The sequence below is a fragment of the Lissotriton vulgaris genome, unplaced genomic scaffold (genome assembly GCF_964263255.1).
Source record: "Lissotriton vulgaris unplaced genomic scaffold, aLisVul1.2 SCAFFOLD_2308, whole genome shotgun sequence".
Classification (NCBI taxonomy): Eukaryota; Metazoa; Chordata; class Amphibia; order Caudata; family Salamandridae; genus Lissotriton; species Lissotriton vulgaris.
The window spans coordinates 315,347-332,779 of record NW_028248537.1 but is presented as its reverse complement, the minus strand read 5'-3'; the positions used below and the strand labels follow the sequence as shown (position 1 = coordinate 332,779).

The 17,433-nt window shown below is 51.9% G+C and overlaps 1 protein-coding gene across 1 annotated transcript in view; it reads left to right on the top strand.

Annotated features, from left to right (window-relative positions):
* The first annotated feature begins 13,367 nt into the window (after window positions 1-13,367).
* The window catches only part of LOC147664071 (anillin-like), a 278,145-nt gene continuing 274,079 nt past the window's right edge, over window positions 13,368-17,433 (top strand). Inside the window, exon 1 of the mRNA XM_086950003.1 lies at window positions 13,368-13,476. The gene's annotated coding sequence lies outside the window, so the exon portion shown is untranslated. The remainder of the gene's footprint in view (window positions 13,477-17,433) is intronic.

The following is a 17,433-nucleotide window of genomic DNA, read 5'->3' as shown; positions in this document are numbered from 1 at the left end:
GTGATGACAATGCAAGATCCAGGAATTCTCAGGTGACCTGAAGTGTGCACCAATCAGCCCTTATAGAGACAGTGGACTGCTGTTACTGTCTTGGGTGACTCCTGTTAGGCAGTGGTGGCAGGAAATCATGTTATCTGATTCATAGTTGGTCCAAACCTTTTTTCTCTGTGTCAGTGACAGCATAGTCTACTGACACCTCTCATGAACATTTCCCTTGTTATATGAAAACTAGAAGCTTGGGCCGACATCCGTATGCATGTCAAGTGTGTGTTTGTGTGTTTTCAGTGAGAGTGTGATACCTGTATGATATTAAGATGCTATGTGTGTGTACGTGAGTCTGTCTGGTAGTGAAGCCAGTCGGTTCCTTCTCGGATGACTCTGGTATGGCATGGCACAAAATGGAGGATAAGGACAGCTTCTCCAAAAAGTGGAAGTGTTTCCTCCATTCTAGTGACTGGAGGATGAAGTTCCAGACATTGAAATGGGGAAATGATGACAGGGCTACTTTTAGAAACTCTGTGAAAACATTGTTTGCATAGTTCTTCCTGAGCACTGTAATTTGTTTGATGGTACGGATAAAAGGTGGGACTTCAGTTTCTGTTCAGTTTCTAGGTCAGGCCTGTCCTTTTCTCTGTTCATGATTTACTGCCTCGAGAAGGGTGATGTCAGCCAGGTGTAAAGAGCTCAAACCTCATTGTGCTCATGTTTTGGTTACTTCTTGCCTGAAGCCAGACCGATTGCTACCTGCTGTGATAAACATCACTTTACACAAATGCTGTGTCTGGAGAGCAGCCTGGAAATTACATTTGAAAAAGAACCAGCCAAAGCCAGTTCTGAAGCTTGAACCCTTGGATTAACATCCCATCTGAAAACAGTGTATAGAAATGGAATCCAAATGAAACCACTTTGTTCTAGTTCTACATTTGTTATGACCAAGGAAGGGAGTGCCCAGCAGAGTACTCAAAGGACTTCTGTCTTACCAGGGCTGGTGCCGTCAACCTGACTGAGTTTCCCACAGGAAGTAGGATATCACCGGAAGTTTGCACTTTCTGCTGGAAGAACTGTGGGTCTGCTTAGACGCCTGCCGGCTGGCAGGGAAAAGGAGTCTGCCTGGTTTAGCAGGAAGAGTGAATGTCAAGGAAGAGAAGCCCAGCATGTTCCCAGTTTAAGGAACACCTAACGAAAGTGGGCTACTTGAGAGAGGTAAGCCGAGAGCGACCATTGCTATGACCACAAAGACGGCACAAATTAATTCACCATTGTCTCCATGATCTGGTGCAGCCATTGCTGATGGAGAAAGAAGTCAAATTGCCACAGAGGTAAAGCTGATTGGTCTCGAAAGGCTGCAACAGCCAGGGACACATCCTCAAAAACCAACCGACCTCTATGAAAGGACCTGCCATGCTGCGTTCATCTAGCAAATCCTATTCTGAAGGGAGGCCGGTGAGCATGCAAAAGGTACCGACTGCGCCCAACCCTACCCCCCCCCCCCTCAACTCCTGCACAACTGACACAGTCATGTGCTTACGGTTGGAACAAAGAGACTAATGTGTAAATTGCATCGTGTAGGTTTTAATTCTGTGTGGTTAAAAGTACTTTTTTTAAATAAAAATAAGCACTGAGCTGGACATTAACTTATTGTTTAGCTGTTGAATTCTGAGCTTTTGCCCTCCTACTTGGCCCAGTTTGCAGGGCCATAGTAGGAGGAGCTCAAAGACACCAGAGGGCTCTGTAGTTTTTCTCTGTCCTCTGGCCCCCCAAACCCAGTCTGACAGCATTCCAGACGGTTTACTCATTATGGAATGGACTCAAAGCTATTGTGCTCTGGTGTTGTAGTGCAAATGAACAAAAGTTGGGTAAAATCCTCTACATGATTTTAGGTATATTGAAGGGAAAGTTGCCTAAAATATATTTGTAATCAGAAGGGGGAGATGCGAGTCATACCTTGCTTAAAGTTCAACGTTTTCTGAGAAAAATGGGATTGTGACTTCCTTTACAGAAGAACCGGAGAAAATTGTTACCAATACCTAAAAATGTGTATGTGGAGGGAGCACCTGAAACTAAAGAATTTTACGTAACACATGCTTTTAATCTGCACATTAGATTTGCAACAGAGGCATATATATTTCAAGGCGCTTTTGTGGACTTCTGGGCTATGCACAATAAAAGAAATGTTTTACTTTTGAACAATTTGAGAACTCCTAGTATTGTTTTTGACGTTGCCAAGATTTTAACAAAATATCATGCTATATTGTACGTGTTTCTTATGTATATTTTTATGTATATTGGTTCCATGTTGTCTATAATGTTTTGTTCTTAATGCAGTGTGAGTTTCAATTGACCTTGTGATGTGTGTGGCATGGCTTTTATATGTGTTTCTCGTGTGACATGCAAGACAGATCTGGGTGCATGAACATTTATGAAGAAGCTGTTACAGCACACCCTTATTAGTTACAATAAATCCAAAATACGTTTATTGGATATATGTTTATCATAACAAAAAATGCTCAAATCCTAAAGTCTTAAGCCCAATGTCATATATTCCAATCATGTAAAGGTTTTCAGAGGTAATCCACGAACACCATCCGTTGACAAATAGTTTTTATTGTTGTTAAAGAAATTCCCAGCAATTACTGAAGCCAACACGTGTTTCGTCTGTACAAATCTGTATTCAGACTTTCTCAAGGCACAATAGCAGTATTGTAGGCCAAAGGTCCAAGGCACAATGGTTTATCCATACGAGTGATGTTTTAATAAGCACTCAAAACCAGCCTAAATTCAGATCACAATTCACAAAGGCTGATGGCGAGTGTAAAGCTATAAAACGTCCCCAAATATCAGTAATAACCCGTATCCCGTTGGTCTTGGTCAATTTCAACGCAGTCCCAAAATTCGGCTGCTAATGTAATGGGAACTCATGCCAGTTAACCGTAGTGACGTCCTTGCTCAAATGAACATATGATAACCGTTACTCAAGCACCCGCTCCTGTGGAACATCGCAAGGCCAGACCCTGATAAGCCGGTCACCTGACAAAACAATGTAGCAGACAACCCCCAGGTCATGTGTATGGTTGTCCGTGGAAAGAAGATCTGGTTGCATGCAGGGCATGCTAGCTTAACATTGTCTTTTCATTTAGATGCTGTTTGTGTGAGGTGCAATGAGTAGAAGGGCTGTGTGATGGAACAACGCATACCTCATCAACGCATGCCTGAACCTCGTGGTTTCAACAACTAACGCGTCTTTACCATGCATGCCTTTACCACGCAATTTTGTGGTAAAGACATGATAGGTAAAGGGACATGTGGGGTAAAGATCACATTTCTGCCCCTCTACCCTGACCCCTAAAGTTCAGCCCGTGTGCAGTGTATTCTTCCCGCCCGTCCCTATAAACTACCCTGACCCACTATTCACAGTTTGTCCAGCTCCAGTCGCAGCCAGCCACCTGTGCAGATCGTAGCGAGCAGAGCAGAGCAGAGCAAGAACCGCGGTCGGAAACTGAGTTTTGACCCGGCGTCTTTGAGGAACATATCGAGGTGCGGATCGAGGTGCTGGGGTTGAGCTGGGTCAAGCCACGCAGGTCAATGCGGCGGCGGCAGTTCTTCCTGCTCTCCTGCTCTCATTTCCTCAGGCTCGCTCACCATCTTCTCTTCCTCCCTCATGCAGCGTGTCGGTTAAGTGGTGTAGAGCGGTGCAGAGCAGGAGATTAGAGCCCCGCTCCATGGACGACCCGAGGCAGACCCGGACTGGACTGGACACAATCAGAGGGGGGATAACCAGCCAGCTAGCCAAAACCATTAAACTTAATGGTGTTATCCCGTATCGCCGCTGTGAGCAGGGGTTTATGAGGACTTACGACAAGTGATTACGTGCAAAGATTCCAGCCTAGATCGACACTCCAGGCGGCGCCTGGCGTCCGCCATCAGCAAAATGCAAAGATGACTTAAACAAGTAATAAGGCTGTGAGTGGTGCGGATCAGAGCTGTGCGGTGCTGAGGGAGATGGCGCTACCACACCGCCCTCAGGTTGGGTGGCAACGAAGGGAAAGGGTGTCTTCCATTGCCTTTGAACCCCTTTGAACCTCCCCCACGACTGGTCTATACAGGTTTATATACCCCACCACTGGACTGTTACGCCCAGGTGAAGACTGTTGGGCAGCAAGGAGTGCGGAGTGGCCCAGCTTACCTAGCTCTGCTCACCCATCAGCAAAGAGGAGAGAGGAAGGAAGACCTTGCAAAATGCCATAATGGCCACTAGCGCCTCAGGTGGCGGTAAGTGAGACCCCCTGACCTGGGGATCCGCCTGCCTGTGCCTTCCACTACCAAATCATACAAACTGCCTGCTTACAACTACAGCTAGTCTGCCACCCTCACTGGTGTAAGCAATCACTGGACAGTGCGCAGAGGTGTTGCTGACAGGGAGAGCGCAAGCTCCAAGCTCCAAGTCACTAATTTGCAAGCAGTACCTTGGGGGAGCTTTTTGGAGGGGCAAGTCACTATGCCACTTAAGAAACTTTCCCGGAGAAAGGGTACCACCCCTCGAGCTGTCTCCCCCGGGGGCTTTACAACAGTCGCCGTCACTGCAAGACAACGTTTTATACTCAGGTGGCCAACTGTCACAAGCACGAATTAGTGAGTTTTTCAGTAAGCCCGCTCCTCAAACTGGCTCTGCCCCTACCACGACATCGCAGTGCGATGCGGAAGCCCAGGACCATGACCAGCCCTCCACCCATAGCCCCGGTCATATTAAAAGATCACTTTCTGAGAGTCCTCGCTTATGCTCACCTGAGGCTCATGTTCCACCTGAGAATCACCAGCCGTACAGGCTTTTCCAGGAGGATGTCATCACGATCCAGGACACTTTTCTTGACTCAATAAGAGTTCACCCCATCGGCGCTGGAAGCCTTTCTGCAACAGACCCTGGCTCAGACTTTACAAAAACTATTGTACAACTACTGTAGCCAAATTACAAGTTCAAGTCCAAGTCCATGACGGCACCGCACCCGCCCCTTTAAATCTTCAAGAAAGCAGCAGAGACCCGGCAGCAGTCCATTCATTATCGAAGTCCGCTCTGCACTGCAGCGGGTGCACATCAAATTGAGCCTAGTGACTCCTCATCTTTAAGGAAGAGCCCAAAGTATGAAAGTCCCTTGTCATCTAAAAACCTATCCTATCGATTTTTGGCTTCCCTAGAAGCCCAAATCGAGGATTCCTTAGCCCAAACACCTGGCTTCAGCCCTCACTACAATTCTTTCAGCACTGTGCAAGAAGACAAGGACCCATCTATGCCTTCCCCCTTGGGGCGTATAAGTCCTTTCTCAGGCTCGTTGACATCCCTTCACGTAAAGCAAGACTCAATTGCAACAGCTCTGTTATGAGAAAATGGAACTACAGATTGACTTAATTCAAACTTTGGCTTCAGCATTGTCTGACTTGGGCACCAGGCTAAGCTCTCTCGAAAGTTCCGTAGGGCCTTCTGATAGTTCGAACTCTTGTTCCTGCTGTCCATTAATTAACAAAGTTTCATCTCTTTCAGAAATTTTGGGCTCGCTTTTGGACAGTGTGACGCTCAACACCAACAGCAAAGGGAAACCAAGATCAACTCAAGCGGCTCAAACTGGTCTTCCCTCTGAAGAGTCCTTGTGTTTAGCAACATTGGATTCTTTATCATCAGCGAGAAGAACTATCTCCCACTCCTTGGAATTAGACCTCAAAAATTCACCTTTCTTGCCTTGCTTGTTACTGGCGACCGGCCCAAGTGATCCCAAAGCTGGCTTGGAGTCCACTAACATCAGCGGTCTAATGACCATCCCATCAGCGATTACGCAGTCTGATCTCACTGACCCAGCCCCTTCAAACGTCGCCTACTTGCTATCTAATCTTCCTGCCAACCCTCCATTGTCTAGGAGGGAGAGAAAGAAACTTAAAAAATAAACCAAAAAACAACGTCTTGCAAAAAGGAGATCGGGGCTCAACTGGACAGGGGCATCTAGTATGCCAGCTTCTGAAGCGAGGGGGCTCTCCCAAATACCCATTTTCAACCAGGCCTCAAAACTTAAAATGAAAACCCCTGATACTAGAATTACTTTTATGGACAATAATGACGCCACCGATAATCTCCGGTCAATAACACAGGAAGTGCCTAAGGGGACCCCCCGGGTTCCGAAGTCACTGAACTATACTCTACAATCACGAAGCATGGATCTTTGTCAACAAAAACCAAGGGGACAGCCTCTCATGGCCAAAGCCTGGGCAGGCAAGACAGCATAGCTCAGCCCCTAAGGGAAGTCCCAAACATATGAAACAGCCCAAACAAGTGCTCAGAAAATGCAAAACAAACCAACGTCGATTTCCAAATTACAACAGAAGCGGCCCTGCTCTGTGTCACTCGTCAGGTGACCCAACCAAAACTCTTCGGACTACCCTATACAAATGCAGAGGCCTTCTCAGTCTCAATTGATACATTTTTCGGGAGGGCAAAGTCAACTGGAGGAAAATAATTGTCTATCTGAAGTTCAACCCCAACTCCTTAAGGTCCCTGTGCCTCCGCCTGAAATTGCTGGGAGACAGGAATATCAAAGTCCGGAAAAACAAACTTGTTTTTTTTCCTCACTTTGTAAACAAGGGCCTGCACGGCATCCTTACTAGAAACAACCTCATCCGCCTATTCAAGCATGTTCTGGCGCTTTCTGGGGTTACTTCTTCTGATCTTACATCAGTCAAGTTAGCCTCAATACCAGGCAAAGGGGATACGGAAGCAACCGCTACAACGTGGTCACGAGAATCTCTAAGGGGGTTTTGGGGAAGCTAGCCTCTGTGAAGAACTGAGGCATAGAACTTTGGGTTCCCCTACAACAAAAATATCCCCACATTCTTCTTCAGGATGATCCAGTGAGGCCGTACATCATCGTACTGAGGGGGACTCGGAGTGCAACCCATGTTTAGCTGCCAGACGCTTCAAAAGCGAATAACCTCATAAATATTTCATGTAATAACAATCAACGTCTGGTGAGCTGTAAATCCAGTCTTCCGGTCTCCTACAATACTTACAGCCGCTATGGGTACTCCCATCGAGAGCCTCCACCCGTATGCTCCCAGCAGTACTCCTCCTAACGGGGAAGCCAAACGGTCAGACTCCAAACTGACCATTTCTTCTAGGAATGCGGCTGGGTTAGAGTCAACCCTCTCATCCAAATTAGCAGTGGAATCTATACTACTATTATAAAGGAAGAACTTTGAGGCGGGTAAACTCGGGAACTACAGCGCCAATCCACACACCCGAAACATCGTTGTAATCCTCAGGGTGTGCAGATGGACATAGGCTATATAAAGTAAAAAATAAGTTATATTTAAACAATGTACATTATTAACCCCTTCGCTGCGGCGGCTATTCCGCCGCAGCGCTAAAGGGGCGGAGCGGCCGCGCGGCGGCCGCATGCTGGTGACGGAGCCGCTCCGTCACCACCCGCGGTTGAGCTATGCTGATGACGGAGCGGTTCCGTCATGACCCGCCCCGCTCATTAGAACGCCCGCGCATGCGCGAAATCAGCGCCGCGCAGGCGCGGCGGCTGGGCCATGACGGAACCGCTCCGTCATCAGCACAGCTCAACTGTAGCTGATGACGGAGCGGTTCCGTCATCAGCAGGGGAGGGGTTAAAAAAGTAGTCCCCTCGAAGTAGCGCCGGCCGCGACCTGCGTGCTGACGTCAGGAGCGCGGGGAGGTGCGGCGTCCAGGAGCGCGAGGACATGGCGCAGGGGAGCAGCGGTGATCAGCGGCGGACATGGCGTGGGGGAGGAGGTGAGGAGCAGCGGACCGGCGGGAGGAGCGGTGACCAGCGACGAGGAGCGGTGAACTGAGAAGCGACGGCTGAGGTAAGGCTCCGGGGGACAATGTCAGGCGGGCGGGGGTTGGGGCAGGCGGGGGAAGGGAACTTACACCAAAACAGAAGGAGGAGCGGTGAACTGAGGAGCGGCAGCTGAGGTAAGGCTCCGGGGAACAATGTCGTGCAGGCGGGGGTCGGGGCAGCCGGGGGACGGGGACTTACACCAAAACAGAAGGATAGAATTTAGATTGGCTGAGGTAAGGCTCCGGGGGACAATGTCAGGCAGGTGGGGGTCGGGGCAGGTGGGGGACAGGGAGTTACAACAAAACAGAAGGGTACAATTTACATCGGCTGAGGAAAGGCTCTGGGGGACAATGTCGGGGCAGGCGGGGGACAGGGACATACAGCATCTGCCATGGAGATTTATGCAGAGCGCCTCAACACTGGGCGTTTGTGACATCTGGGGGACAATGTCGGGGGTCGGGGCAGGCGGGGGACGGAGCGGCCGGGGGCCAGGGCTGCTGGGCAATGTCGGGGCAGGCGGGGTCGGGGAAGCCTGATTGCTCCCGGACAAGGTCGGGGCGGGCTGCTAGTATCTGAATAAAAGTGACATCATTTGTTTTCAAGAGACTTGGTCTCTATCTCCATCGGCTCTCCACGGCTATTATGAACTCTTTCAATCAGCCTCCCAGCCCAATTCCTATGGAAGACCTTCTGGGGGCCTCTCCATTTTCATCAAACACAGGTGCAAGATCGCAGCTACTCGCACTACTGGAGCATAGAAGCCCTAATATAATAAACCTAAATGGGTGTCTAAAACCGGAAAAAAAAGATACGCCTTGCCACTCGAGCTAGGATATAATTGAGGAGGACAGAGGTGACAGCCCCGGACTTGCATTACTACACTTCATAACAAAATGCCCTTGTAGCCTCATCCTATCATTAAGAGGTGTTTTAAATGTTCCAGTGAAAAACAATTTTTTTGAGAGTCATAAATTAAGTCTTAATAAAGATGGTGCTATAAGGTTTACCATCTAAACGTGTTGATGCCCCTTTTAGAAACATAATCTGTGAAAAGGCTTTAATTACAGACTACTTATCAGTACTGCAGTGTCGGTTTCTAGTACTAACTATTGTGAGATAACGGATGTGCGTCCTTTAATGACATATTGTATTTTCTTTTGCGTGTACTCTCTTTTTAATTCTGAAGTTTTTATAATGTAATGTTGCGAATTAATTTTAGATTTTGTGTCAGGAATGTTACAAATGAATGTTTATGCATCAAATGATTTATGTATTTTATGATACCATTAAGAATAAATAGATTTATATATTTTTTACCAAAAACCTTTTCAGACTTTTGACCTTGGGTATATGGTTATGTTAGAAGGGGCGATCCCAGGGGCCAGGATATACTCTCCCGACCACCCCGTGACCCACCTCTCCCAGAAATACTGCAGAGTCCTAACGTGAAGTTCTCGCCGGGGAGGACTCCGGGTCTAAGATCGTGCACACAGAGCTCACACCACACTTATGAACGGACACCACACCGTGGATTTCAGTAAGCAAGTTCTTTATCACACAGTAGAGTTTTAGGCAAAATGAACACTTATTTACAAGCGATGGAGGGATCGTAAATTCTCGGTTGTGAGGAGTAGGGAAGCGGGACAGTCTCAGTGTTAGGCCAGTACGAAGCGTACTCACAGCTCTCAACCCTCAAGCCGGGGATACAGGCGATGGTGGTCGTACCAGCTGCTGTACTTACTCCTCTTGCTCCAGGTCGGGTTGGTAGCGTCGATGGTCCAGCCAGACAAGGGTTCTCCTCGAGCCGGGACGAGGTCAGAAGGCCTCGATCCGGAGTGAACAGATTGTTTGTTAGTTCTTGAGAAGCCGCAACGGCGTCAGCAGGGTGTTCAACGAATGTCCTTAGAGTTTCAAAGATGAGCCCAGACGAGGTCAGCAGGGCTCCGAGGTTCTAGTTCCTTCTTCACGAGAATGAGCCGCGACAGCGTCAGCAGGGCTCGATATGTTCCAAAGTTCAGTATTCTCCTAAAGGGTTGAGCCGCGAACAGATCAGCAGGGCTGTCTTGTCCAGGATACAACTGCCCGCTAGTTCTTGGGCGGCCCTTGATATAGCGCAGTGGCCCTTTGATGTCCAGACCCTCGCAGGTGGAGATCTCATGCCTCGGGGCTGGTCGTCGGAGAGTTCCGTCGGCTGGCCCTTTGATCCTTTTGAAGATGCGTCCGGGGATTCCCAGACGCCCAGCAGGGTCTGGAGCCAGCTCTCGGGGAGGCCAAAGGTGCGATCGAAACCAGCCCACAGGGGAAGGCCAGAGATGTGAGAGAAACCAGTCCCCCAGGGGAGGCCGGAGGTGCAATTGAAACTCTTTGTTCCTATCTCACTCAGGAAGCCCTCTACCCCCCAGCAGGACATGGCGCGTCTGCAGCCTAAGTTTTGCTGGGACTGGGGTCGGGCAAGGCTATGGAGTCAGGGACCTCGGGAAGGGTAATGGCGGCCGGTGGCCCTGTGGGGTGATGCAGGTTCAGGGCGCCCGGTACCGGGAGGAGCATGCGGGGATGGTCGTCCGTTGGTAGGGTCGTGTAGGGAGCAGGGCGGACAGGGAACGGGAGGACCAGGAGTTTCGGGGTGCAGGGCTGGGCTAATGGGACGCTGAGAAACGGGGGGAACCACGCCACGAGGCCATGCCCAACAGGTTATATTTCCCTTATATGATTGGTGTGAGCTTGAATTATTATGAGTGAGGTAAGCATTTGTGTACATAGATCATAATTTCTAATGAGGCTTTAAGTGCAGCCCAAAGGAAACTCTCTTTGTAAAACTATCAAAGACTTCACCTGTAGCACCTGGGCTCCTCAGCTGAGAACCCTACTTGCCAAGTGGTGCCAACTCCAATTCCTGGGCCCTTGGAAGTGAGTTTCAGTGCTACAAGAAGAAACCAATGCTGAGCGACTTCGGAACTGGTACATATCTGCAACTGTGATGCTGTGCTGCTGCCAGAACCAAAGCTGTGGTCAGTGCTCGATGCAATGACTGAGGCTTACAACGCAGGCTCCCACTATGCTGCAACACCTCCAAAGGACCGCCATGGCAGGAGTTGTGAGCACTGTGACACCTATGTCCGTGATGCACTGCTCTGACTCCCACTCTGCAGCTGTCCCAGTGGTTTGACGCTGCAAAACCGAGGCCGTGCAATGTGACCGCTGACTTCAACATCAATACCGCACAGCAGTAAGGAACTGAGGAATCGCACCCGCAACCAACGCATCACCTCCCATGAGCCTCGCATCGTACACGGGCGTTAGCGGCTCAATAGCCCTGCATTGCCTCCAGGAACTAACACCTCACTTGCTACAGTCACGCCTCAGATCCGTTATGTAACGCACAGCCCGCGAGTGCCTATATGCCAATGACCCTGCTCAGCAGTAAGAAAACCACGCATCACCTGCTACGCCTTAACTCCCCTGCGCCTCGCATCCTTGTTGATTTTTCACACATTCAAGGTACTCTGCTGGGGTCTGCGTGACTTCTGTATCTGGCCCGCGCTCCTTGGTGGTCGGACTGAACTTGTGGATTTGTACCAGTAAAGCGCGACCCGACTTGATTTGTTTATGTTGGATTTTGTCATTTTTGACTTGTTATACTCTGATGAATATTGGCTAGTTTTCTAAGCTGGTGTGGAGTGCTTTTGTGGTGTTTTCACTGTGTTACTGTGTGAGTGGTACAAATACTTCACACATTGCCTCTGGCGTTAAGCTTGACTGCTCTTGCCAAGCTACCAAGTGGATGAGTGCTGGTTATTCTTAGTGTATAATTTACTTACCCTGACTGGAGTGAGTGTCCCTACTTGGACAGGGTGCATACCACTGTCAACTAGAGACCCAGTTTCTAACACCAGCCTACCCCACTCCAATCGACTCCACTCCTATGTACCTCACTACAGTCTACCAAAATCAACCCCACTACAATCTACCCAACTACACTCCACCCCATTCTACTCCACTCCATTCCAATATATGCCAATCTACCCCACTCCTCTCCAATCTACCTCATTCCTCTCCAATCTACTTAACTCCACTCCACTTTACCCCATTACAATCTACTACACTACAATGTCCACTCCAATCTATCAAATCTGCTCCAGCTTCAATCTACCCCAATATATTCTACTCCAATCTAAGCTATTCCACTCCTATCTACCGCACACCAATGCACCCATTCTACTCTACCCCAAACTTCTACACTCTACTTGACTCTACCCCACCCCAATCTACTCCATTCCAATCTACACCAAACTCCAATCTACCCCACCCCATTCCGCCCCAATCTACCCCACTCCACTCTAAGCTAACGCAATCCATTTCACCCCAATCTACCCCACCCATCTCGCTAAAATCTACTCCAATCCACTCTTCCTAAGCCCAATATATCCCTCCCCAATCTACCTTACTCCACTCCAATGTAACCCACTTCACACAACCGCACTCCAATCGATATCACTCCACTCTATCCCAATCTACCCTCATGCACTCCTGTCTACCCCACTCCAATCTACTCTAGTTTGATCTACCCCACTGCACTTTAATCTACCCTCCACTCCAACCTACCCCTATTTACCCCACTCCAATCTACCCAAATCTACCCCATGCCACTCTATACAAAGCCACTCACTTCACTCTACCCCAATCTACTTCAATCCCACTTCTGCTCATCCCACAAACGCATAACCAGACTGAACAGCAGCCACACGTGTGTACAACTTGGCTTAAACACATTGCCAAAGCCAACAGCTTTCAAATAGGCGAGACCTATTGGTTTTGCGAGTGCTTGTTTTTAATTCACTTCCACCTCTATCATCCACCTCCCTATCCCTTTGTTAGTTTCCTGGTATATGCGGCTTTATAAGAACTATAACATTTTCAAAGATGTAACGAGAGGAACATAACTAAAAGTGTAAAATTTGGTAGTAGAATATAAAGTCGCAAAAATAAAATAAGAAAAGATAGAACCGTATGTTTAGCGGACTCTTCTTCAATAGGCAACATCTTTAAAAAAAACTCTTTTTGTTTATAAATTTTACTTTCCAAATAGATCAACCTTCTTTCCAGAGCTGTTTTTCCGGGAGCTTGTCGTTCGCTATTTTCCATTCGAAATGTGTAAGTTAGCGTTCTAGGTCTGCCTCCGTACCCATTTCCTAAAAGACTTTTGTTTGTAGCCATTTTTACCTGGAATTTTGATTCATACCCGGGAGTTTGCAATATCAAATCACAGCAATGCGAAGTTTAAACAATGTGCAGGAAGCCTTTAAATTACAATGATTTGCTGCTTTAAACAACTTACTCAATCAATGTGAAATTTAATATCTCGATTTTAGGTTCGTGTGAAAAAAGATTACTCCTGTTCCAAAATGGCAACCACAATCACTGCACAGGAGGAACTTGTGTGGTCTTTCTCAGGCCGCATGCGTACTACTTTCAGGTACCTCCGACACACCAGGAAATGCGCAGCGTGCTGCAGTGCGCATGCGAGGGGAGGAGTTTAGTAGCACTGGGCGCTCTATTCAAAATACCTGAAAACCGACCTGTGGTCTACGGACGTAGAAGCTGAGATACGGAGCAGAAGTTTACGAGTCTTCAGGTGAGAGCGGGGACTATCACAGCAACGGTGCTTCCTTAACACCAATTTAGTTATTGCGATTTGCCCATTCTCATGCGCTGCTCAGTAGATGGGACATGACGTTATATGTGTCATTAAACGCTTGTCTCCTCCTTAAATTCTAGCCTTCACAACACTTTATAAATCAGACGCCTCCATGTCATGCCGGCAGACACACGCCCTTTCGCATTAACGTCCGCCCTCGAATTAGGGTGACCAATCGTCCATAAAATTCACGGACCGTCCGTCATTTTGGTGTGATGTCCGTAATCATTCCTTTTACGGATGCCCTTAGTCCGTAAGTTTGGACATAACCGCGTTCCCTGCATGAAACCTCAATAGATTAAAAGTTCTCAGGGGCCAGCTCGCACCTCTGTGTTGCACTCCAGAGGCTGTAGCAGTCCCTCCCTCAGCTCTCACAGGCTGTGGGCTGGCCCATTGTCATTCCGATTAAGGCTGATTACCCCCTTTTAAATGACAATGCGCGCCCGCCCTCTGCCTTTAGCGTGTAATTTGCCAGTGAGATCTAGAAGTTAGTGATTACAGAGGAACTTTATCCAAACACAGGATGTGGAGAACTTGCTCCCTTGTGTAATGTGTCAATGTTGTACACAGAGTGGGCAGGAGCAGTGACTGGACTGAACAGGCAATAGGAAAAGAGTGGGTGGGTGGGCCGGGCAGGAGTGGGTGGGGTGGGAACGTTGGACTGGGCAGGAGAGGGAGCGTTGGACTGGGCAGGAGCGGGAGCGTTGAACTGGGCAGGAGCGTTGGACTGGGCAGGAGCGTTGGACTGGGCAGGCGATAGGAAAGGAGTGGGTGGGCGGGGCAGGAGTGGGCGGGGTGGGAACGTTGGACTGGGCAGGAGAGGGAGCGTTGGACTGGGCAGGAGCGGGAGCGTTGGACTGGGCAGGAGCGGGAGCGTTGGACTGGGCAGGAGCGGGAGCGTTGAACTGGGCAGGAGCGGGAGCGTTGGACTGGGCAGGAGCGGGAGCGTTGGACTGGGCGGGAGCGTTGGACTGGGCGGGAGCGTTGGACTGGGCAGGAGCGTTGGACTGGGCAGGAGCGTTGGACTGGGCAGGAGCGTTGGACTGGGCAGGAGCGTTGGACTGGGCAGGAGCGTTGGACTGGGCAGGAGCGTTGGACTGGGCAGGGGCAGGAGCGTTGGACTGGGCAGGAGCGTGAGCGTTGGACTGGGCAGGAGCGTTGGACTGGGCAGGAGCGTTGGACTGGGCGGGAGCGTTGGACTGGGCAGGAGCGGAAGCGGTGGACTGGGCGGGAGCGGAAGCGGTGGACTGGGGGCGGGAGCGGAAGCGGAAGCGGTGGACTGGGGGCGGAAGCGGTGGACTGGGGGCGGGAGCGGTGGGGCGGGGGCGGGAGCGGAAGCGGTGGACTGGGGGCGGGAGCGGTGGGGCGGGAGCGGAAGCGGTGGACTGGGAGCGGAAGCGGTGGACTGGGGGCGGAAGCGGTGGACTGGGGGCGGAAGCGGTGGACTGGGGGCGGAAGCGGTGGACTGGGGGCGGAAGCGGTGGACTGGGGGCGGAAGCGGTGGACTGGGGGCAGAAGCGGTGGACTGGGGGCGGGGGCGGAAGCGGTGGACTGGGGGCGGGGGCGGAAGCGGTGGACTGGGGGCGGGAGCGGAAGCGGTGGACTGGGGGTGGGAGCGGTGGGGTGGGAGCTGGAGCGGTGGCCTGGGGGCGGGAGCGGTGGACTGGGGGCGGGAGCGGGAGTGGTGGACTGGGGGCGGGAGCGGGAGTGGTGGACTGGGGGCGGGAGCGGGAGTGGTGGACTGGGGGCGGGAGCGATGGACTGGGGGCAGGAGTGGTGGACTGGGGGCGGGAGTGGTGGACTGGGGGCGGGAGTGGTGGACTGGGGGCGGGAGTGGTGGACTGGGGGCGGGAGTGGTGGACTGGGGGCGGGAGTGGTGGACTGGGGGCGGGAGTGGTGGACTGGGGGCGGGAGTGGTGGACTGGGAGCGGGAGCGGTGGACTGGGGGCGGGAGCGGTGGCCAGGGGGCGGGAGCGGTGGCCAGGGGGCGGGAGCGGTGGCCAGGGGGCGGGAGCGGTGGCCAGGGGGCGGGAGCGGTGGACTGGGGGCGGGAGCGGTGGACTGGGGGCGGGAGCGGGAGTGGTGGACTGGGGGCGGGAGCGGTGGACTGAGGGCGGGAGCGGGAGTGGTGGACTGGGGGCGGGAGCGGGAGCGGTGGACTGGGGGCAGGAGCGGTGGACTGGGAGCGGGAGCGGGAGTGGTGGACTGGGGGCGGGAGCGGGAGCGGTGGACTGGGGGCGGGAGCGGTGGACTGGGGGCAGGAGCGGGAGCGGTGGACTGGGGGCAGGGGCAGGAGCGGTGGACTGGGGGCAGGGGCAGGAGCGGTGGACTGGGGGCAGGGGCAGGAGCGGTGGACTGGGGGCAGGGGCAGGAGCGGTGGACTGGGGGCAGGTGCGGGAGCGGTGGACTGGGGGCAGGAGCGGGAGCGGTGGACTGGGGCGGGAACGGTGGACTGGGGGCAGGAGCGGGAGCGGTGGACTGGGAGCGGTGGACTGGGGGCGGGAGCGGTGGACTGGGGGCGGGAGCGGTGGACTGGGGGCGGGAGCGGTGGACGGGGCGGGAGTGGTGGACTGGGGGCAGGGGTGGTGGGCGGAGCGGGAGCGATGGACGGAGCAGGGGCAAGAGCGGTAGCAGGAGTGGGGGCAAGAGCGGGGGCAGGAGCGGTGGACTGGGGGCGGGAGCGGTGGACTGGGGGCGGGAGCAGGCGTGGTGGATGGGGCAGGGGTGGTGGGCGGAGCGGGAGCGATGGACGGAGCAGGGGCAAGAGCGGTAGCAGGAGTGGGGGCAGGAGCGGTGGACGGGGCGGGAGCGGTGGTTGGGGCGGGAACGGTGGATGTGGCAGGAGCGGTGGGCAGGAGCGGGAGCGGTGGATGGGGCAGGAGCGGGGACGGAGCGGGAGCAGTGGTTGGGCAGGAGAAGTGGTTGGGCAGGAGCAATGAACGGGCAGGAGAAATGACAACAGGAGAGGTGACTTATACTTCAGTTCCTTGCCTATTTATTTATACACTATTGCATGACATCCTTTGATGTGTCTGCAAAGCATACCTTTTGTCACAAATTTTTTCCTGAATTTTTACACTCACCATCCTGAATTTTTACACTCACCATCCTGAATTTGCACCCATGCTAGTTGGCCACCCCACCTCGAATGCAGGGCTTAGAGTGAAACGAATACATTGGGGGGCGTGGTGTGTATCTAAAAGTCATGTGGCAACTCCAAATCCAAGATGGTGCCGGTACAGGAGTGCTCTTTGTGAGCTCCTGGGGTGGGGATCACTATCAATGGAAATCCCTTAGTTACCCTGCCATCCAACCCCCAAACTGACCAACATTGAAGTATTCTTACCTTAAAGCTGACATTGGTCTGGAAAACCGTCGATGCCGAGCCTGCTACTTCAGATTAACTTATTGAAGAGTGCGCTGCAACTGGGATTTGCAAGGGGTGAAGCTTTTCCACCTGGACAGTCCGACCGCAGGTCCGATCTTAGCAATGAGATTGAAGCTCCTTAACTGGCTACAAGGGTCTTCTGCGCGCTGGCAGCGGAGACGGAGAAGGGACGGGCTGCAGAAGGGAAGAGGAGAGCATCGGACTGCCATTGTTTTGGCCCCAGCGGAGAAGGGCTCCCTGAGGACTTTGATGAGCCTAGCGTGGTGATGACCAGCAGCACGAAACGTGCGGATACAGCGCAGCTTTTCTATGTAGCCCGGCATTGGCTGACTCAAAAGGGGATCGGAGGCTCCCGAGTCCAGGCCTGATTCTCTTCACCTCTAGCAGCTCGTTGAGTCTCGATGCTGCCCAGATGGGGATCCCAGGGCAAAGCATGGAGAACACCTCCTCGGGCTGTAATGATCCTGGATGCGGAGCTGGTTTGAGGATTCGATCTGCCCCTCTGG